At 39.9% G+C, this 24,309-nt stretch overlaps 1 long non-coding RNA gene across 4 annotated transcripts in view; it reads right to left on the bottom strand.

Moving 5' to 3' along the window:
- LOC148003306 (uncharacterized) overlaps positions 1 to 24,309 on the bottom strand; it is an 84,534-nt gene that overhangs the window by 33,647 nt on the left and 26,578 nt on the right. For 2 of the 4 annotated variants that reach the window (XR_015628973.1, XR_015628972.1), the window contains 2 exons: positions 20,323 to 20,532; positions 17,784 to 19,346 (listed from right to left, as the gene is read on the bottom strand). The exons of 1 other annotated variant lie outside the window; for it this stretch is intronic. This is a non-coding gene — a long non-coding RNA (uncharacterized LOC148003306). Of the gene's footprint in view, positions 1 to 15,798; positions 19,347 to 20,322; positions 20,533 to 24,309 lie in introns of those variants that run through there. One more of the 4 variants, XR_015628970.1, reaches the window with a different exon arrangement.

Raw genomic sequence — 24,309 nt, 5'->3', positions numbered from 1 at the left:
TATCTATACTTTTGGGGCAAATATCGCTGGGTTATTTAGGACTGTTATCCATTGTGTGGTTCATTTAGGAGTAATTTCTGCCCTTACAGTGTTATATATTAACCATGGTAAGAAATGGCCTCTACATGGTTCATGGATGAGAATTTGTGTGGCACATGTGCTTACATGCTTAGGAAAATAATAGATTGTGTATATAATGATTAGCTGCCTGTTCCTTTTCATATAAATTACCATTTTGCTGCATGCTCTTGTAATTTATAATACAGAAACATAATTGTGTCATAGTTCATGAAGGGCATTTGCTGTGGTTTTTGTTGTCATTAGTGAATTAAACATTAATCTTATCCAAAATATTGTTGCATTTTTGTTTTGCTTTATTATCATCTTGCTGTGTAGCCTTGACTGGCCAAGAACTCCCTGTATAGATCACACCGGCCTTGAACTCACAGAGATCTACTTGCCTCTGTCTCTTAGTACAGGGATTAAGGTAGTGCATACATCACCACTTAGGTGTAGTCTGAGAACTTCTATGCTTTAAAAATATTTTTAATCTCATACACTCAGTGTATTTTGGTCATAGCCATCACTACTCTCTCCCTCTAACATTCACTAGTGCTCTTACCCTGCATCCCTCCCACCATCATGTCCTCTTTTTAAAATGGATACCAGTGTGCCCCAGGCCCAATTACTACTGCCCATAAACACATGGGTATGGAGCACTGTACCCATGGGCAACCCTCCATTGGCCACTTCTCCAAAGGATAATGATTCTCCCTCTGCCCGGGATCCCTCCTTGAACCTGGAACTCACACATTTGTTTATAGTGGCTGTCCAGTCCTCCTGTCTCTACACTTGCCCTGACCCCCATGCCATGCCAGGCTTTGCCCCCTCACACCCAACTTTTTACATGTGTGCTGGGGATCTGAACTCAGGTCTACATGCTTGGCCTGCAAGAGATTCACCAGAGCCATCTCTAGCCCCCAAACCCTTCACTTTTAAGATGATATTTTTAAAGTTCTCTAATCATTTTATATTAAAATAAAAGGTTCTTTCACATAAAGATTATCTAACTCCTTATTTGATGCCACCCACTACCTCTTTTTTAATGGTTAAACAAATAATCTGGGGCAGGGGCAAGGATCTCACACACCTGTCCCCTGCCCATGGAAAGTCTTGCATACCGAGGATGCTAACTCATATTACATGTTCCTTCCCACACAAAATTATAATAATCAGGGAGTTTAATGATTGGGAATTTAAATTCAACTTTCTTATTTCCAATCACAGAGATAAATAAACTTTTATCAGTGTGTAGGAAAAGAAAAATCTTTTAATATTTACCCAATCAAATTATTCTGAATCCAATCTTTCCCATGTCTTGTAAAATCAGCTATATCTAGTTGTTTTCACAGTTTCCTGATTAAATATGTCAATAGATTTTCTACTGCTCATTCTGTTATTTATCCAGAGCATTAATGAACTCTTCTACCTCCTGTGGATCCATAAATATTTCTATTTTATTATCAAAACAACTGTTAATTGACTAAAAATAGTAATGTAGATCACTCTGTTTAAATAGTAGATTAGCGTTTTTCACTCTAAACTTACCATATTTTAAAAAATTCATTCCCTCACTGGTATTTATTATAGGCCTACTCTAGGCTCAGTCTTATATGGGAACAATACAAGTGAGCCTCCTGTTGAAAGCATCAAAGTTTGCAAAGGTTTACAAAGCATCAAAGGAAGACAGAGTGTTAACAAGCAAGCTGCAGTAGAATTTCTCAGGGTGATTAGTTTTATAACCAGATAGTGCAGTAACAGGAGAATGAGGTGTGGGAGAAGTGGGGTTTGTAGTCAAGAATGACTGAACAAGGAAGTGGTCTAAAAGTGCTTGAATCTGAACTGAGGCAAGGACAATGACGATGAGCAAAACACAGCAAGATCCAGATGACATATTCTCAGGCAAAAGGGTCGGTAGATACAAAGCTCCAGAGGAAGGGCCAATTTTGCTATTCCTGAGCCCAGCAACTCCCCTTCCTCACTAATAACCATGCTGAACATGATTTCAGCCTTCAGTAAGTACCAAGTATTCGTGTTGCCAACCAGTTCTCAAAACACCATGAGACAAAATCAGTTACCACATTTTTCATTATCATCTGACCCACTGAAAATCACAATACATTAGAAGAGTGTAAACTGGGTCAAGTTCTAGTCTTTACCCTCTATATTACATTGACAGTCTAAAATATTTTCTTTAAAAAAAATGACTTTCTAAAAATGGGTTCACTGAGACCTCAGCTATCAGTCAACCATCCACCGTACCAACCTGAGATCACATGGAGTCCAAACTGGCATATGAACTGGAACTTCAGGAAGAATGTCCCACATGTAAGTTTCTACTGCCCACCTCTTCTCTCCCTGTAGATCAGCCACCTTATCAGCTCTGGGACCCGGTGGATCCTGACCCAGAACCCCAGTTAGAAATTCCCAGAGTGAGTATTCCTACCTGCTTTTTCCTCATGCTTGCCTTCCTGTCTATCAACCACCCACACACTGGTCTTTAGGATCATGTGTAGTCTTATCCAGAATGTCAGTTAAGGATCATGAGAGTCACTTCCCTATTTGCCCACCAGGAGTTTATCAGTCATCCTATCCACTGATGGGTACTCGGACCACACAGAAAACTATAACTGTTTTACTTAATAGTTCCACAACTTAACAAGTTGGACTGACAAAAAACAAAGATCCAAACATCCACCCTAACAAATCAGTACTCTAACTCCAGATGCTCAAATTCCATCCCCCCAAAACAAACAGTATTTACAACCAAGGTAACACATTCATTTCAAAAATCAGAACCTCCACCATTGTTGCATAAGAAAATCAGTGCAATTGGGGCACATGGTAATAACTTCAAAATAGCAATCAGAAATATGTTTAAGGAACTCAGAAAATATGTGAATAAATGCCTGATCTTCAAATTCACAAGATCTGAATAAAATAGTGAAAATAATTCAATATAAAAAAGTATTAATAAAAGATAAAAATCTCTTAAGAAAAGCCAAGCTGAAATAAAACTTGTAATGAAGTCAGGAAGTCAAACAAAAGCTCAGCCGCAACAACAGATTGGATTAAGTGAAAAGAGAAGGTCTCAAAGATAAGGTAGAAGAAATATATAACCAGTCAAAGAAAATGTTAAATCTTTAAAAAGCTCAGGAAATCTGGTACACAGAAAAGAGAAAACATACGAATAATGGATACAGAAAAAGGAAAAAGCACAGAAAATATTTTCAACAAAGTCATAGAAAAAAGTTTCTCTAATCTTAAGAGATTCTTCTCTAGGTGCTAAAAGCATACAAGACACCAAATATACAAGGCCAGAAATTAAACTCTCTACCTCACACAATGATTAAAACAAAAGCACTAACTATATAGAACAAAGGAAGGTTACCAAAAACTATGAGAAAGAAAGAGCAAGTTGAATATGAAGACTGGCTTCTTAAAATAACACCTGACTTGTTATTAGAGACCGAAATCCAGAAGGCTTAGACTGATGTACTTCAAGTTCCAAAATATCACAGATGCAAGCCAAAACAATTAGTTCTAATCAAAAGAAAAAGAAATTTTTGTATGATAAAATCAGACAGAAGATACTATAGGGAAAAGTTTGATATAAAGAAATTAAACACATCTAAGAGGGAACAAAGAAATAATCTCAAAATACCTAGGCATAATAGGTCTAAAAGAACAACGCCGTTCCCTAATAACTCTCAAATTAAAAATCTGATTTCCCAATAAAATATACAAGCTAACTGGATGGATTAGAAAATGTCATTTACTATACTACTCCAAGATATATCTCACTATCACCGACAATTTACCTAACATAAAATAATGGAAGAAAGCTCTTCCAGCAAGTGGAACTAAGAAACAAGCAGGTACAGATACTCTAACATCTGACAAAAAAGGTTTCAAACAGAAACTAGTCAAAAGAGACAGGGAAGGATACTTCATATTTATTAAATGTAAATCAATCAAGAGGATACCACAATCATAAATATTTACTTGCCAAATCACAGGTGCACTCAACTTCATAAAGAGAAGCGTATTAGATTTAATATCACAGGTAGGCCCTAACAAGTATATCACTGGATACTTCAATACCCTACCCTTGCCAATATACAAGTCATCCAGAGAAAACTAAGTGGAGTTCAATAACAACATAAATCAACGGGACTGAATAGATTTCTGCAGAACGTTTCACTCACAGAATGTACTTTATTCATAACAGTAGCCCATGGAATTTTTTCCAAACTGACATCAAATTAAGAAACAAAATAAGTCTCAATGAAAAGTTGAAATCATACCTTTTATCCAAGCTGACCACAAAAGAATAAAGCTGGATATGAATTTAAAATATGGCAAAAGAAATACTACACAAGCTAATGGAAGCAAAACAAAATACTACCAAAGGAAAAATTGATCAAGGGGCAAAAACAAGAAAGAAATTTCTAGAGTTAAATGAAAATAAAAATAACATATCAAAAACAACGAGATATCGTGAAAGCAGTTCTCTCAGGAAACACTGTATGTAAAACAATAAAAACCCCAAACAGGAGCTATCTTACATTAAGAATTTAATGATATACTTAAAAGCCTTATAAAACAAGAACAAACACCTTCTGGTCTCCATGTGTGCCCAGAGCTAAGGCTGTCCCACAGCCCTCCAGACCCAAAATCTGCCCAGAAGGAGCTGGTCTCCCAGGAGTGCTCTCACTCCTAAACCCTAAGGTTTAGACCCCACCTTTGCTCCACTAAATGTCCTAAGAGGAACCTGCAAAGAGCACACAGGGCACAGGAACTGCTGAGCATCCTGGGACAGGATACTTCCGGTCTCCATCTGTGCCCAGAACTAACACTGTTGCATAACCCTCCAGAATCAAAGCCTGTCTGAGAGAGCTGGTCTCCAAGGAGGGCTCTCACTCCTGAGATCATAGGCTTCCCGGCTCACCAGGGAAACATGCTCCAGTCAGAGACAGCAATACCAACTAACATCGGAGATAACCAGAGGGCAAGAGGCAAGTACAAGAACCTAAGCAACAGGAACCAAGATTACCTGGCATCGGGGTTGGGGATTTAGCTCAGTGGTAGAGCGCTTGCCTAGCAAGCGCAAGGCCCTGGGTTCGGTCCCCAGCTCCGAAAAAAAGAAAAAGGAAGAAAAAAAAAAAGATTACCTGGCATCATCAGAACAGAGTTCTCCTAGCAGAACAAGTCCTGGATACCCCAGTCTTGGGAAATCAAGATTTGGATTTAAAATCACATCTCATGATGATGATAGAGGACTTTTAAAAAGACATGAATAACTCCCTTAAAGAAATACAGGAGAACACAGGTAAACAGGTAGAAGCCCTTAAAGAGGAAGCACAAAAATTCCTTAAAGAGTTAGAGTAAACCACAACCAAACAGGTGAAGGAATTGAACAAAACCATCCAGGGTCTAAAAATGGAAACAGAAACAATAAAGAAATCACAAAAAGAGACAACCCTAAAGATAGGAAAGAACCTAGGAAAGAGATCAGGATTCAGAGATGGTAGAATCCCCAACAGAATGCAAGAAACTGAAGAGAGTATCTCAGTGGCAGAAAATACCATAGAAATCATTGATACAACCATCAAAGAAAATGCAAAATGCAAAAGGTTCCTAAGAAAATGCAAAATGCAAAAGGCTCCTAACCCAAAACACCTAGGAAATGCAGGACACAATGAGAAGATCAGAGCTAAGGATAATAGGTATAGAAGAGAGTGAAGAATCCCAACTTAAAGGGCCAGTAAAATATCTTCAACAAATTATAGAAGAAAACTTCCCTAACCTAAAGAAAGAGATTCCCATGAACAAACAAGAAGCTTACAGAACTCCAAATAGACAGGACCAGAAAAGAAATTCCTCCAGTCAAAACATCAAATGCAAAAAAAAAAAAAAAAAAAAAAAAAAAAAAAAAAAAAAAGTAAGAGTAGTAAAAACAGTAAGGGGAAAAGGTAAAATAACATATAAAGGCAGACCTATCAAAATTCCACTAGACTTCTCAACAGAGACTATGAAAACTAGAAGATCTAGGGCAGATGTCATTCAGACCCTAAGAGAACACAAAGGTGAGCCCTGGTTACTGTATCCAGCAAAACTCTCAATTAACATAGATGGAGAAACCAAGATATTCCATGACAAAACCAAATTTATACAATATATTTTCACAAATCCAGCCCTACAAAGGATAATAGATGGAAAACTCTAACACAATGAGGGAAACAACACCCTAGCAAAAGCAAGAAATTAATCCTCCTTCAATAAACCCAAAAGAAGATAGCCACACAAACAAAATTCCACCTCTAACAACAAAATAAAAGGATACAACAATCACTATTCTTTAATATCTGTTAACATCAATGGACTCAATTCCCCAATAAAAAGCTGTAGACTAACAGACTGGATACTTAAAAAGGACCAAGAATTTTGCTGCATACAGAAAACACACCTCAGTGACAAAGACAGACACTACCTCAGAATAAAACTGGGAAAAAAAATTTCCAAGCAAATGGTCCCAAGAAACAAACTGGATTCTAATATCAAACAAAAACCAACTTTCAATGAAAAGTCATCAAAAAGATTATGAAGGATACTTCATATTCATCAAAGCAAAAACCTACCAAGATGAACTCTCGATTCTGAAAATCTATGCTCCAAAAGCATGCATTGCTCCTCACACAATAATAGTGGGAGACATCAACAGCCCACTCTCATCAATGGACAGATCATGGAAACAGAAACTAAGCAGAGACACAGTGAAACCAAGAGCAACAGCCCACTCTCATCAATGGACAGATCATGGAAACAGAAACTAAGCAGAGACACAGTGAAACCAAGAGAAGTTGTGAACCAAATGGAGTTAACAGATATCTATAGAATATTTCATCCTAAAAGAAAAGAATATATGTTCTTCTCAGCACCTCATGGTACCTTCTTCATACCTGACCATATAATCAGTCACAGAATAAGCCTTAACAGATACAAGAAGATTGAAATAATCCCACGCATCCTATCAGATCAGCATGGACCGAGGCTGATCTTCAATAACAACAAAAACAACAGAAAGCTCACAACAGAGCAAGCTAAACAATGCTCTGCTCAGTGATAACTTTGACAAGGAAGGAATATAAAAAGAAATTAAAGACTTTTAGAATTTAATGAAAACAAAGTCATAACATATCCATGTTTATCAGATACAATGAAAGTAATGCTAAGAGGAAAACTCATAACTCTGAGTGCCTCTGAAAGATAGAGTTTTAAATTAGCTCAAAACTCAGCAACAGGATCTGACTCAGGAAGACAGATTGTTAAAAATGCAGGAGAACTGGTTCAGAGACACTGACCCTCCCGCTTATCACCAGACTGAGTTAATGAGTAATGGGTTTTGTTCTGCTCCTGTGATGTTTGTTCAAGTCCCCTTTGTGCCCTCCAGCCATTGTGTCCTGCAGAGAGTATTCCAGGAAACCGGTGGGCCAAGCCTAAACAGATGTGTTTCAGATGCAGATGCCTCATCAACTCTGACAAATATTTACCCTAAAGGACAATCAGGATCTGTTCTCTGGAGAATGCTTGGCCTTTCCCCTCATTCAAACCCTAGAGTCTTAAGAATAATCCTGTGACTTTGAGAGTTTCCCCTTGTGACATTTTTGGTGTTTCCTTTTGACATCCCCTCATCTCCTGGAGCTTGTGACTTCTTCCTTTAAAAAGCCCTTCTCCCAGTCACTCGGGGTGTACACCTCTGTCTCCTGTGTGGGATACGTGTCGGCCTGGTCTCCATAATAAACCTCGCCTTTGCGTATTACATCCAAAATGATCTCTCTGTGTCTGGGGTCCGCGATTTCCCGAGACTTGAGTAAGAGTCTCTCTTCGGGGATCTTTCACCTCCAAAAAGAAACTGGAGAGACCATTCACTAACAGCTCAAGAGCACACCTGAAAACTCTAAAACAAAAAGAAGCAAATACATTTAAGAGGATTAGATGTCAGGAAATAATCAAAATCAGAGCTGAAATCTCCCAAGTAGAAACAAAAAGAACAATACACAGAATCAACAAAACCAGGAGCTAGTTCTTTGAGAAAATGAACAAGATAGATAAACCCTTAGCCAGACTAACCATAGAGCACAGAACAGTATCCAAATTAGCAAAATCAGAAATGAAAAGGAAGATATAGCAGGAGAAACAAGAAATTAAAAAAATTATCAGATCCTATTACAAAAGCCTCAACAAAACTAAACAATCCAGAGGAAATAGACAATTATCTAGATAGATAGCAGGTACCAAAGTTTAATCAGGATCAGATAAACCATCTAAACAGTCCTATAACCCCAAATGAAATGGAAGCAGTCATTAAAAGTCTCCCAACTAAAAACACCTCAGCACCAGTTTTGTTTATTGCAGAATTCTATCAGATCTTTAAAGAAGACCTAACACCAATACTCTTCGAACTGTTCCACAAATAGAAACAGAAGGAATACTACCCATTTCATTCTTTGAAACCACAATTATGCTTATACCTAAACCACTCAAAGGCCCTACAAAGAACAAGAACTTCAGACCGATTTCCCTTACGAATATTGATGCAAAAATGCTCAATGAAATTCTCACAAGTTGAATCCAAGAACACATTGAGATGATCATGCTCCCTGATCAAGTAGGCTTCACCCAAGGGATGCAGGGATAATTCAATATATGGAAATCATCAGTGTAATCAAAGAAAATAGGAAACACATGATCATCTCATTAGACGCTGAGAAAGCATTTGACAAAATCCAACAACCCTCGTGTTAAAAGTCTTGGAAAGATCAGGAATTCAATGCCTATACCTAAACATAGTAAAGGCAGCATACAGCAGACCAGTAGCCAACATCAAAATAAGTGGAGAGAAACTTGAAGCAATCCCACTAAAATCAGGGACTAGACAAGGCTGCCCACTCCATCCCTATCTATTCTATATGGTACTTCAAGTCCTAGCCAGAGCAGTTAGACAACAATAAGTGGTCAAAGGAATACAAAAATGGGAAAGGAAGAAGTCAAAATATCACATGATAGCACATGATATGATAGTATACTTAAGTGACCCCAAAAATTCCACCAGAGAACTCCTAAACCTGATAAACAACTTCAGCAAGGTGGTTGGATATAAAATTAATTCAAACAAATCAGTAAATTTCTTCTACTCAAAAGATAAAAAGGCTGAGCAAAAAAATTAGGGAAATGACACCCTTCACAATAGTCACAAATAATATAAAGTATCTTGGTGTGACTCTAACCAAGTAAGTGAAATATTTCTATAACAAGAACTTCAAGTCTTTGAGGAAATAAATTGAAGACGATCTCAGAAGATGGAAAGATCTCCCATGCCCATGGATTGCCTGGATTAATATAGTAAAAGTGGCCATCTTCCCAAAAGCAATCTACAGATTTAATACAATCTCCATCAAAATTCCAACTCAATTATTTATAGAGTTAGAAAGAGCAACTTGTAAATTCATTTGGAGTAACAAAAAATCCAGAATAGTGAAAACTATACTCAACAATAAAAGAACTTCTTGGGGAATCACCATCCTGACCTCAAGCTGTACTAGAGAGCAATCATGATATTGGTACAGAGACAGGCAGGTAGCTCAATGAATTGAAAACCCATAAATGAACCCACACACCTATAGTCACTTGATTTTTGACAAAAGAGCTAAAACCATTCAGTGGAAAAAAGATAGCATTTTCAACAAATGGTGCTGGTTCAACTGGTGGTCAGCATGTAGAAGAGTGCAAATTGAACCATTCTTATCACCTTGTGCAAAGCATAAGTCCAAGTGGATCACGGACCTGCACATAAAATCAGATACATTCAAACTCAGAAGAAAAAGTTTGGAAGAGCCTCAAACACAGGAACACTGGGGAAAATTTCATGAACAGAACACTAATTGGCTTATGCTCTAAGATCAATAATTGACAAAAGGGACCTCATAAAATTGCAAAGCTGTAAGGCAAAGGACAGTCATTAGGACAAAGCAGCAACCAACAGATTGGGAAAAGATCTTTACCAATCCCTCATCCAAAATAGGGCTAAGATCCAATATATACAAAGACCTCAAGAAGTTAGTTTCTAGAGAACCAAATGATCCTATTAAAAATGGGGTACAGAGCCAAACAAAGAATTCTCAGCTCAGAAATACCAAATGGCCAAGAAGCACCTAAAGAAATGTTCAACATCATTAATCATCAGGGAAATGCAAATCAAAACAACCCTGAGATTCCACCTCACAACAATCAGAATGGCTAATATTAAAAACTCAGGTGACAGCAGATGCTGGCGAGGATGTGGAGAAATAGGACCTCTCTTTCATTGTTGGTGGGACTGCAAGTTGGTACAACTACTGTGGAAATAAGTCTGGTAGTTCCTCAGAAATTTGGACATGGTACTTACTACCCGAGGACCCAGCTATACCACTCCTGGGCATATAGCCAGAAGATGCTCCAACTTATAACAAGGACACATGCTCCACTATGTTCATGGGTACCTTATTTATAATAACCAGAAGCTGGAAATATCCCAAATGTCCCTGAACAGAGGAATGGATACAGAAAGCCTATCAGACATTTTCTTGATTAGTGATTGATATGCAAGAGCCCAGTCTTGATCCAAAGATCTTGAGTTGTATTAGAAAGCAGGTCAAGCAAGACAGTAAGCAGCATTCCTCCATGGCTTCTATACCAGTTCTTTCATTTAGTACCTACCTTGGCTTTCTTCAGTGAGGGAGTATGACAAGAGTGTTCGAAGTTGAAATAAACATTTTCCTTCTTTAATTGCTTTTGATCCTGGAGTTAACTCCAACACTAGAGACCTTAACGAAGGCAGAAATTGGTACCAGAGAGTATTGTATTGCTGTAGTTTACATGATTGGTTTGCAGAGGATTGAGGAAGGTCTTTGGAACTTGAGGCTAGAAAAGCCATTGAACATTCAGAACTTAATGGGGTATTGTGACAACTTAGAAGATAATGCTGAAAACAGCGTAGGCAGATGATGGAGGCCAGGCTTGTAAAATTTTAGGGGTAAATTTGGCATTCTTGTAAAGACTCTTATTTATTTGATATTTAAATTAAGAATCTGTGGTTCTGGTCAGCTGGGCCAGAAGAATCAGCTGTGATTACCAAGAGACCAGAACCACTAAAGTGAACTCTGCTTTTCTGGAACAATTGATCCTGACCAGTTAGGGCTAAAGAATCACCTGTTATTAAGAAGATACCAGCATCCTTGAGGAAAAATCTCATGGGAAATATCCATGTGCAATCCATAGAGCATCAACACAAAACCTAGTGTGGCAACAATACTTGGTAATGTGAAAGATTTCCTCAGGTAGTATTGGTTTTGGAGGCCTGGAGGGGTTATGCAGAACACCTGAGGCTTGGCACCAGGAGCAATAAGAAGAGGCCATTAACAAAGTTGCAGCCTCAGTTGCAGTAGCATCTCTAGGATTGAAGGAATTACAGACAGAAGTTGGAGCTTGAACTATGTGGAAGAGCCTTGGGAGGCTTTTGATGATGGTACAGTCCACATGGTATGGAGACGCCAGCATTTTGAGATGCCAGTATCATGGAATGACCATCAAAGAAAGGAATAAATGTTGAGTGAGGTCTCCCTCAGCCTTTGAAATAAGCTGAATGTTCCGTGGGTGGCAGAGCCTGAGAACCAGGGCCTCCTAGCTCTTTGCAAACCCAAAGTTCAAAAATTCTAGAAGTTTGACATTGTGATTCACACTGTTGAATGTTTCTGTGTGTTTGTTTCATCTGATTGCATTTTTATGCTGCTGTCTAGGCATCTGGGATTGGGAATGTTTTAGTTCTAGGTGCTGATGTCTTAGTTGGGTGAGCATTTTGTTATTTGGGTTCTGTTTCCTCTCTGGTTCTTAGATGAGTTTTGTGTGTCTATCTTACCTGACAGAAAAACCTCTTGGGATTCTGATTGGTGAGTGCTCTGTGTTTGTGTGTGTGTGTGTGTGTGTGTGTGTGTGTGTGTGTGTGTGTGTGTTGGATGTGGGGGGGTGGTCAAGTAAAATGTGTTTTTAAGTATTGGGACCTGAAGTGTAGGAATAGGGATGAGATGGGAACACTGGAAGTTCTTTACAAGGATGAAAACAGGATCTGCTTAATTAATCCCCTGGGAAGTAGGGCAGAGAGAGAGGAGAGGCCACAGCAGATGGTGTGGTACAGAGCTGGTAATGAGACTGTGGGTTTGGACTTAGAGGAATGATCGAAGGTTTGAGATTGATTGTAAGTCTATGTGCTTCCCTTGTCACAGTGACATGTGGGTTCCTAAGGAGTGCCTGCTGGAGCTGGAGGTTGCCTTCCTAGCCAAAGAAACTGAGTATTTTGGATAAGCTTTAACCTTTTAAAGAGATTTTGGATACTTAAAAGACTGGGGAATTTTAAAAGTTAAAAAGTGGTTTATGTTGAGATATCAGTAGTAATATGAGGCCTCAAAGATAACCAAGAAAGTAAATGCTTTGTTTCTATTGTAATGTATTGGTGTATCATGTTAATGAGGGATCTATTATTCTGCTTAGTTTTCCATCAGCCTGATACAAGGTAGAGTCACTTTGGAAGAGGGAAACTAATTGAGAAAATATCGCCAGCAGATTGGCTGTGTGAAAGTTTGTGGTGCATTTTCTTGATGAATGATAGATATGGGAGGGTCCAACCCATTTTGAGCTGTGCCATCTTTAGGCAGGTGATCCAGGATCGTGTAAGAGAGCAGGATAAACAAGCCACAAGGAGCCAGTTGGTAAGCAACATCCCTCCACTCCCTTTGCTTCAGTTACTGCCCTGTATGGCTACTCTGACTTTCCTCAGTGATAGACTGTGAACTGAGAATTGAAACAAATCTTTCCTCTTCTTTTGGTCATGATGTTTTACTACAGCAACAGAAACCCTAAAAAAGACTGAAATCACTACCTTTCGATTGTTCTTAAGGACCATTCCATGACATGGAATCCATAACTGGCCCTGTCAATGAGGCCAAAAATCCATAGCTAGACAGGTATAAGCCCGAAGGGATATACAATGTTGCTTGGCTAAATGTTCATGGTATTAAACTGACTCCTAATGACTTATGCTTATATCCACAGATTAGTATCGGAATGCTTCTTTTCATAAATGATAATGACTAGGAAGACTCACAACTCAACATTCAACAAATTAAAAGACTGTGGAGTGCTTGGCCTTTTAATAGGACATCTGAATTATACCTCTTCCTCAAAGGCTTATGGATCATTAAGCAAGAGAGGCAAAAAGACTGTAAGAAAATATTGTTTTTAGGTCACAACATTGAAGTTTTACATATGAACTCACAGTGATTTTGACATTATACACAAAACGCATACATATCCAAGCTAGAGAAAATGCTAGCACACAGGGATGAGGTAGACAGAGTCCCATCCCTAGCTCAGGATGTATTGGCATTGACAGCTGTTGGGAGATGGGGAATCGGGTTTCTTTAATAATCTGACCCCTGACCTTACTCCAAGAAAGGCACCATGACCTTTTATATTGATTGTATAACTCAAGCAAGATTTCATGAGTTTAAGAGAGAGATGAGAGAGAGGTGAAGTTGGGTGGGTAAAGAAGTTGGGATAAATCAGGGAGGAGAGAAGGATAAATATGATCAGAATAATTTGTATAAAATTCTTTAAAAACTGATATGGCACTATTTCAAAATTGACTTGTTGAGGATTTCCAAAATGTATAGAATGAAATAAATTTCTATCTACCCCATTTCCTCCACCCTACTCCCAGACTTCACTCAAAATATCCTTCTGAGTTCATGTCCTTTTCTTTTTTTCTCCCCAATGGCACATAATCAGTGGTGCCCATATGTGCATGGATGCAGAGACATCCACTAGAATACTGGTAACCTACCATGGGTCATTCCCTTTCCCAAAGAAGGAAGACTCTGCCTCCCCAGGAGCTTATGTATGAATGGAACCTCAGAGGAGCCCTTGCTATCTATGCCTGAGTTTGAAAGACTTAATCTGACATCCCTTTTAGGTCTTTAAACTGCAAAACTGGGGTTCAGACATTGTTGCTCTGGAGCTATCTGGAGCTGTTTCTCACAGCTCTTCCAGCACATAAACAACTCCTCAGTGATGAGATAGAAGGCAATGGTCCCCAAGTAAGTGACTGAGAGTAACTGCCCCTTGCAAAAAGCTTTGGTTTGGTTTTTGTAGGGTAAGCTCTCCAGTGATGGCTTACTTAAACTCAGTGATGTGGGGACATCTTGTTATCCTTGGGAGTGATGGAGCCTCACTCTGTTCTGGTATTCTTAGTTTCAGAGGTGGGGGTCCCAGAAACTCAGTGACCACCAAGCCCCATCCAAGCCAGAGGCCTTCCTGTTCACATCTCCAAAGTTTGAAGAAAGAATTATACAGATCACAGAGAATACGCTTTTGAAAAAGAGTTTTTATATAGAAATCTTAGAAAGATAGAGACACAGAGATACACAAACACACACACACACACACACACACAGAGAGAGAGAGAGAGAGAGAGAGAGAGAGAGAGAGAGAGAGAGAGAGAGAGGCAGAGACAGAGAGCTCCTATGCATCAGAGAGGGTCACCAAGGTTGGAGTACCAGTGAATCTCATTGCCTTGAGGCTTCAGGGGATTGAAGAAAAGAAGTGGGGTTAACTGGCCAGTACAGTTTTCATTCCAGGTGTTGAATCCTCAGTTTCAGTTGTGTTCTCATGTGGTTTCCAGGAAAGGAGTACTATTTGCAGAAAGATATTCAGGACATCAGACCCTCCTCTCTACACTTCATGGCACCTCCACCCTCTGGCCATGACGCAATCACGGGTACTTTGGCTTAAGCACTTCTAGTTTCTCTGGCTTCCAGCAAGGATGAGTCTATAAACGTAGCTGAGATAGAGGTTTTCTTTTGTGGGTCTTTTTACCCTGAAATCCCCTTTCAATTTCTGCCTCTAGTCCACATCCTCAGCAATCACCTGCCATGTAGACAATTGAGAGAAAATGTACCCTCTTTGGTCCTTAGCCAGTAGTCGATATAGCACCGTTAAGAGATAACCAATAAATACCTATTTGAACAAAACTCCTGCCCACATGAGAATGCTTCAGAATTCCTTCCAGAAAATCTAAATGACAAAGGCTGCAGTAAAATCCCCTCAATGCTCGCTTACTGGATCTTGTCTATTTCCCCTGCTTGAACTTTACTGGTAGAAAAATAGGAGGGGTAAAAAATGGTGAATACTGCTCTCCGAGGCTGAGCCACTGAGAGTCTCATCACCAAACCCAAAAACCTCTCCAATTGAGTTTGCTCACTGCGGAGTGGTTCCCCCTTTCTGAATATAGTGTACACAAATGGTGATTTGAAAACCAAAATGAGGAACTGCAGCACCTTAGGAAACCATGTTGCTCAGGATGGTTTTTGTTAATTGAGAATTTAGAAGACCAAGCCCCTAGATGTATTACCTGAGGGATTCTTTTACAACATGGAAGCCATTAGACAATATGGACCTTGAAAGAATGAGCAGGAATCTTGGCAGTGGGGGTGGGGAAACTGCCTTCCAAGTGTAGATTCCAGCATGGAATCACCAACCAATAATTCATGAAAGAGATAGAACATATGCTCGCCCGATCGGGTGGGAGTTAGAGGACACAGAGAGCACGTAAGCAGCTGAGCCTCCGTGAGTTACAGCACCACATTGCTGTTATAAAACATCTTTATTGGGAGGGAAAATGCAATATTTGGGTAGAAGGAGATGAAGTAGGTAGTCTGGATGACTCACTGATGGCAGAGTGTGCAGTTTTACAGCTGGTATATGCCTGCCTGTTTGGTGTCTTTCTGGACTCACAGCCTATCAAGAGCAGGCATTGAGTATACACCACTTTATCAGTGAAGCAATCAAGGTGCTAAGGTAAGGGTCAGGAAATGGAGAATTTCAGAAAAAGAACTTCTACAGGAAGTTCTTAAAAGCTTGCTTCCCCGTTCCTTTGTTAAAGTTTCTTTGATTCATGTCATGCTTGTGTATGTGTGTATGTGTGTGAGAGTGTGTTTGCGTACCCATGCACGAGCACACACACATGCATCTGCACACACACGCTCAAGTTCAGTGGGCAGATTGATCAACCTTAATAGGTATCATCAGCTTCTTTTCTGATAAGATTGGGAACTGCACTATTTCCTGAGAAATCTCTAAGAATAGTTGGGTATATCAGCCACAGGATCCCTCATCAGTTGGCCTCATGGCAGATCGGTGCTTTGCTTAGCCAGTGCCACAACTGCAGAGCCCATGGCTCCCGTGAGAAAGAGGCAGGCAGGCTCAATACAAATTCCTAGAGATTAAAAGAAATTGACCATGCATATCCTTGGTAAGAATTGTGAAAATTCAGGGTTTTTTTTTTCCCTCAGAGAAAATAAAAGCACTCTTTGCTCAAAAACCAAAACAAAAAAACCAAAAAACAAATAAACAAACCAAAAAACCCTATATCAGGATTTCAAGAGATAGCGTAGCAGACCTGAGTTCAGTTCTCAGAACCTATACTAAGCAGTTCCCAACAGCCTGTAAGTTCAGTTCCAGAGGATGCAACTTCCTTTTATAGAGTCCAAAGGCACCTGGACTCACATGTATACATAACTGTGTGTATAAACATACATATGTACATATGTACATATATATGTTTCCCTGTGTACTTTATTCTAACAAAATAGCATGTTAAAGCTTAGCAAACAAGGATATTCAAAGAATATGCAGCTGTTTTATAGTTAAGGATATGAATCCCAGAAAACAGAGATGGGACCCAAAGTCCTTTGCTGAAAATATACAATAATACTAAATTTTTATTTTGTATATTTTTCACTTCAGTCAAAGGGAATATAATTTCCCTTAAATGCAAACATTCAAGGCAGAGTTTGCTTTATCATTTTTCACAAAATATCCTGTTGGCTTTCTAGAAATGTGTTTTTAAAATATTTAGAATCAGAAGCCTGTCCTGGGGGCAGGGTTCTTTTTAAAGTGAGATGAGCCCTCCATTTCATGTTTGTACTAGCATGAATCTGAGATGTAATTATTTCTTCATATAAACTTGATCAGTTACAAATAAGTAAGTCATTCCTTATAAGGCATTCTACTATCTCTGCTTCAGGAACGGAAAATCATGAAGGTATTTTTGAGTGGATAAGCATTGCTGCTATGTCTTCTTTATCTGTTGCTGTCTCTTTAAAAGCATTAAAATGTCTTCCCTGTTTGTAGTTGTTGTTAGGAAATATGGACTCCTTTCTCTCTCTCTCCCTCCTGGCTACACTCACTTTCCACACTATTTGTGTAACTACATTATTCATGCTTACAAACCCAGCTGTAAAATAAAAATAGAGTGAGTGAATGGATTCTGAAGGATCAATATAAAAATACGGCCCAACTCCAGCCAAACCTCAGATCTAGCTTACTTTACATATTTCGCCACATTCTTTTGCATGGTAAATTCTATTAACCAATCTACTTCTATTTTGAAACCCTGTTCATCTGAAATTAAGCTGTCTGCTCAGGACTCTGAACTAAAACTATAAGATCTATAATTCTTCAGTCTTTCTTTAGAATCCCTGTAAGACTTGGCAAGTGTCAGTGTCAGTCCAACAGGAAAAAAGGGTGGGGCTTCCTTGATCTGTTTCTGCAATTCAGGTTTCTTAATTTTTCTGCATTTTTATTTGCTTAGCAGCATAAAAATATCGTGTAGAGCTTGTTTTTGTTTTATATTTTTTTTTCAAACTTTAAAAACTATTCCTACTGAATTGCCCCAAATTTTCTAGGCTAGTATTCTGGGAAGTATACTTAGTTCTCAGGGGTCACCTTCTGTTGCTGCTGCCGCTTCTGATCCAACTGAATTGAAAAGCCGCACATCTCCCACACGGTGAAAAGCCACGGCCACACGAACCTCAGCCACGGCCGTTTCTGTGTAGTCCATTCCTTTCCAGTTAACAGGGACGAATTTGGCTGATCTCTTTCACTTACATTTAAAAAATTATTTAATTAATTAATTAAAAAATACATTTCTAAACTCACTTTATCTGCTCCGGAGTTTCACAAGTATAAAATAAAGAATTACAGTTGTGACAGTGCTCAACACAAGAGGAAGAAATCGCACAGCCTGGGATGAACAACACCGCCGGCTGGTAATTTCAGCCTTTTGTAAATTCTTCTCTCAAGCTGCTGAACCCCAACCTGCAGCTTCCTAGCTTTCTGCTGTCAATTGTGCTGAAATCATTGTCAATTAATCAACTGGAAGAGCAAACACCTGCCCAATTTATTATTATTTTTTACAAGTAATTAGGGGTCCAATAAAGCAGCAGGAGTAGACAGAGTTTCAGGTAAAAGCATGTGTCAAACCTGCATGTTTCTGAGTAATCTGTTGTGAGGGGAAAGGAGTGGGAGAGAGAGAGGAAGAGAGAGAGACAGACAGAGGCAGAGACAGACAGAGACAGAGAGACAAAGAGAGAGAAAGATTTTTTTTCACTCACAAAAGTGAACAATAAATTCTGAGATGTGGAACAAAGACGATGGTCGCATAGTGATTTTTCTTGCCTAAGATCGCAAGCACTGGCAAGCATTTATCCATAAAATGCCCAAAGTAACATAGAAAAGATATATGTAAGTTTCTGTCTTGTGGATAGGGCAGGAGCTGCTGGCCTAGGTGTAGATAATGAGGAAAAGACAAGCTAACAATTTTATATTAATTCCATCAGCCAGACCACAGAGAAGGATGCTAAACGTGGTCTTTTCTCTACCAAAAGTGTGGGAACGAAAGAGAAGCAGTCAGTGGCAGAAGCCCATCTCCACTTACGCAAAACAGGTGGTGTTCTAGTTCAGATGCTATGCTAGCTATTTAGGGTTCCTGTGATGTCTGTGAGGATGGGTAAGCTATAGAGTGCGTAGGAGAAGCTACACAAAGCATCCACACTGCTCCAGGCTTACAAGCTTATTGCGACCTCGCACTCCACACTCGGAGATCGGTTATCTTGACAGGCCTGCGACAGCATCCCCGTGAAATTTGGGTTACCACATTTAGCCGAACGATTACAGCACTCAATACCACAGATAGGAGATAAAGCCTCCAGCGTGTGGCTGGGGCATTGTGAGCCTCACAGTCTAATTTTGGTAGCTTTGGGGGTAGAGGAGATGCAGGTGAGGCAGGACGTGGAAGGAGTGATGCACGTGGGCTCTGGCGGCATACCCTCTCTCACAGGCTGTTCCCTCTGCCTCTACAGACAAAAGAAAACAAAACTGTAAAATGTGATTCTGTGCCCCCATCCTTTCTGAAGCTGACAGCCTTAAAACTGAATGTATTGTCCTGAATAAAATTCCAAAAACCCATAGGAAGCACCCCACTCCGTGTGCTTTTTCTACTTTTAAATGGACCTCTGGAGGTTGAAGTAATAATTTGATATTCTCTGTCTGCTGGTGCTGTGTGGGCTTTTCCTTTAATGATGCAGGTTTCTAGTGGCCAGAAAGTCTTAGGGCATTTACAGAAGAAGTTGCTAGAGTTTTGTTCTTTCGCATCATCTTGGGGGCGAGCACCATCTCTGGCTGTGTTTCTATTCAACAACCTCTCTGACACTAGGAGAAGTTCTGCCCTCATATGGTAGAATAACAGTGAACCTGGGTCTGCTTCGTGCTCACCTTGCTTGCCATCTTCTGATGCCTTCACATTTAGACAGTTTGAATGTTACCAGCTCCTGGGAACCGTTTGACAGGAATGCTAAGGTTCTCAGAAAAGAGCTAGTTGTCACAGGTTTTCTCTAGTCACACGACTGGGTTGTTAAAAAGTTCAAGTGTAACCAGGTGCCTCTCACATGTATTGGAATATTTTAAGATATTCAGCCTCTCTCTCTCTCTCTCTCTCTCTCTCTCTCTCTCTCTCTCTCTCTCTCTCTCTCCATTGTCTCTCAGTTGGAGACTCAGCCTTGGAAAAACTCTTTCTACATTGATTTTTGTAGTGAGCAATGTAAGCTGTCTAGACTGGATTCAGATATAGTCTAGAAGCACCTGTATGTGCTAATCCTTTATGATGCCTAATCTCTGCTCTCAGCGCACAGGCTCGGGTCACATTTCCTGCTGTCCTCCCACCCCCGTGGAGGAACCATTGGATTTGATCGCATAGTTATCTGGGATCAGCATTATGGGGGGTCACCTCTGATCCAGAACATCTATCTAGTCAAGGTATGGGTGATGGCTTACTGCATATGCTGACTTCTTCTTCAGGCTTAGTCTGAGAGTCACTTCAGTCCTGCATAAGCCCCTGGGAAAGCTGGATGTGGATGGTGCATAACAAACAAGCCTTGCGGAAGCCCGGGAAGTAGAGGAAGTTCCGATGGATAAGTTCACTGGGTTCACTGATACATGAGGTTTGCCAAGGGACCGGAGGCCAGACAAGTGTGATGAGATTGACTTGATGAAAATGAAATAGGTTATTTAAGGTTTGGGTCCATGACTGGTTTGTCAATCTTCACAAAATACATCCTGGACAGAATTTTGTTCTTTTTGAAAATCATTATGGAGTACTAACGTGACCAGGAAGGTGTGCTAACCCAGAATATCATTTATCCTCATTCAGTTTCATTCAAGAACCCCCCCCTCCCACACACACACACACGTCTTGTAATGCCAGGGCACGGGAAGGGCTAGGTTTGCTCCTCCTGGCTCTCCGTAATCTATCACTTGAAGAAACCTAAAATTCACCTCCTCAACGATGTCAGCTCTTTTCAAAGGCAAAGACTACAATATTTAGAACATGGAAGACAGGCTGAGGCTTCTCTCTAGAAGGTGATATGTTTTCTAAAAGGTAGACTTTTGACATTTTTCTGGCTCACTAATTTCTTTTCTTTTTCTCATTAAAACTACATTTATGAGAAAAATATATTCACATACATGCTACAAATAGAAGCCAGCACACCAAAGTAAGTAACTGTTGCTAAAAGCTGGCTAATTGAAATGTAATTCACTCATGTGACATGGAGGGGGGGGCAGAGGAAGACAGAGGGAGGGAGAGAGGGAGGGAAGGAGGGAGGGAGGGAGGAGAGAAGGAGGGAGGGGGAAGGAGGGAGAGAAGGAGGGAGGAGGGAAGAAGGGAGGGAGGGAGAGAAGTTTGGCCTTGCAACCCCTTCTGAAGTCATATCTATCAAGGCTTGCTTCATTATGTCTCAGTGTTTGCACTTGAAAAACTGGGAGAAAAACTCAATTGCATTGAACACACAAAATCAGTGACTTTGTCTTCTTCTCTAGCTGTTTTCTGACAGGGAATGATCACATGTGTGGACGCTTACCTAACAAAGTGCTCCATGTGTGGGCAGAGCGTGGTATTTGGGGACGATATTGGGAACTTAATTCTCTGAATGTTATAACTGATGTAAATTGAGGCCATTCTATTTCAAGAGATTCTTGCTTTCAAAGTCACCCTGCATTTCTCAAGCTAATTTGGTCGGAAAAGAAACCGGTTAGGTGAAAACCCCAAATGTTTCCAAGCCTTAGGCTGCAGGTGTCTGAGATAAAAGTAAAAGTCCATATGTTAGGAGAAAAGGAGAAGGTGGAGAAGGAGAAGAGGAGGGACGAAAATAAAAGGGAATAAAGGTCAGGAGGCTGAAAGAAGGAAGGAGGGAGGGAGGACAGAAGAGAAGGAAGTTGCTCTCCGAATTGATGCTCACGAAGCCCAGATCTTATCAGATAATACACACATTTAGAAACGAGATCTGCGCATGTCTGTGCTCCTGCAGCCCATTCTGCTTAGCTAAAGCAACATCTTTTTTTTTCTCCAAAAAATCTGTTTCCTTCTTACATAGTCCAAATGTTAGAATGTGGTTTGAATTCTTTTTTGAACATTAATTTAAACAGTATGGGAATAGATCAGCCCTTATAAGTCTAAATAAAACTTCCTTCGACATCCATAATATGCTGTACTGACTTGGAGGCTAATGAAGTTGGAAAGAAAAAGTGGGAAAGAGTTAAATACAGAAAACAGTAAGCTTCGTGGAAGATTTTTTTTTCTTATAAAAATTTAATTGCTGCTCTCCTACCAAACCTATTTAAGCAGAAATTCACAACACAGCTTTAAACTGGTTTTCATTCCGGCTCTCCAAATGTTCAGATATGTTGACCTGAACAGAAAAATGCAAAAAACTCAGTGCCACTCAGTGGAAAGCTGAAACTCAGTGTGGATGGGGAAGAGGAACAGACAGCCAGATTGTCTGGAATTAGACACGAGCCATGTTTGACATTCAGACGCTGTGCCTTTTGATGGCTTTCAATCACATTCAACTCCTACTGCCATAATAATAAGTAAATTGTGTCACACACAATCACAACACACATTTCCAAAAAGAGCATGAGGGAACACGCTCGTCACTGCCAGTGTGGAGACATTGTCGTCTCTGCTCACAGGGAGAATTGGTATGGCCCTCTTAAGGTCAGCCAGTCTCATGGGCCTATGAAACCACAACATTTTTGGTACCTTTGTGAGTTATAATCAGATCCTTCTGTCTGAATCAGTCAAGCCTCCCTTGCCTCTACTGTAAGGTGCAAGTCCAACACATAGGTAAACAGCTGGATCTGAAGAGATTACAGGGTCCTAGACAAATCTGTAACACCTTGTCTCCATAGTTTTGGGGGAGCCGGGGATCAGAATGATGAATTTCCATTACAGGTTCCGTGCTTTGTTTCAACTGGAAATAAATGTCATTCTTTAAGACCAAGCTTGGTATCAAAGTGGCTTATTGTCCTTGGGGGTATTTGCAATGTGTGTATGTCTTTCTCTGTTTGTTTCTCATAGGTAATCAGCTTGCAAGCCGCATTTCATTTTTCTAACGGTTTCTTAAAATTCCCAACATCCGTTGACAAAAGCACTAAGTGTCTCCATGTAACAGGGCTATAAGGAGCACTAGGCCCCTCTCCTGTCCCACTTCGCTCTGTTCTCTGTTGGATTGGGAGCCTGCTTATTCAGCTCTGAGGTGCTATGGAAGTTTGTTTCCTCCCACTTCAGATTCCCAACCCTCTTACAAAAATACTGTCTATGGACACTAGATTTTATTTTGATAGTTCTTAGGCCAGCATGTATACCTTAACTACCTGTCATCCAAGTAATGGAACAGAGTCTACTGAAAAGTTTCGCCAGGGCCAATTGGGAACCACTTAAGATGAGGTGGTACCTAATGGTTTTATGAAAAGAATTTGAGGAATCCTAGACAGCACTTGGGGAGTCAGCAAGGAATTAAAGATGAACAGCAGCCACATTTCTTAATCAGGAGCTCTTTCTATGAGGAAAAAAGGGGAAAATTAAAAAAAAATGTTCCTGCATTACCTACAGTGTTGTTAATGTAACTTTCTATTTACATAATATGCAAAAGGGCTGTCTGCAAACTGCAGTAATCTATACGGAATGAGGACAAAAGATACTGATTTCTCTAAAATGTTCTTGTTAAGGAATAATCAAGAAGTTAGAACCTCTAATCTTGCAGTCAAAGCAGAAGTTTGGGAGATTTTTTCTTTTCTTTTTTTCATTTTTTTTTTTTGCTCATGTATATATATTCACATGCACAGACGAGTACAGACAGATTTACAGATATCAAATATATCGTCTTTAGCATTCAAGAACAAAATTAAACTTCAAAGAAAAAGTCGAAGTTTCTAGTGAAGGGTACATCTTCTCACTTTTGATTTAGCCGTAAGCACTTCAGGGATTTTACTCTGACAAATCTAAGGAGAAGTTGGGACTTGAGTGTCTTTGTTCATGTGAGGAGAAAAAAAGGTGGCAGTGGTAGTGGAAAAATGAGAAACAGAGGGGAGGAGAAAAAGAAGATGAGGGAAGAAGGAAGACTGTGGTTGAAGACTGGACGGGCATGAAGATGGGGCGGAGAGAGCAGGAAGAGCAGTATGGAGGGCATTGTAGTAGGGCTGGCTGTCATCAAACACAGCTGAGTGGAATGAAATGAAACATGCGGAGTTCAGCACAAGGCAGGGCAAATGGAAGGGTCGTCATGGCCCAGGCAGCCTCCCACCAAGCTAGGAATGAACAAATACAGGAAGCGTCAGCTCAAGCAGTTCTGTTAGCAAACGGGACTGTGCTGGATGACAGCATGAACTTCCTAAGCCGGCACTGAAGGGACTAACTAAACTGAGTGTCCTGAAGTCTTATTAATATCTTACTAAAATGGATGTTTTATTTATTCCTTAGAG

Source organism: Rattus norvegicus, chromosome 9 (assembly GCF_021556685.1).
Source record: "Rattus norvegicus strain SHRSP/BbbUtx chromosome 9, alternate assembly SHRSP_T2T, whole genome shotgun sequence".
In the NCBI taxonomy this organism is placed as follows: Eukaryota; Metazoa; Chordata; class Mammalia; order Rodentia; family Muridae; genus Rattus; species Rattus norvegicus.
This window is presented reverse-complemented; position numbering and strand designations above follow the sequence as displayed.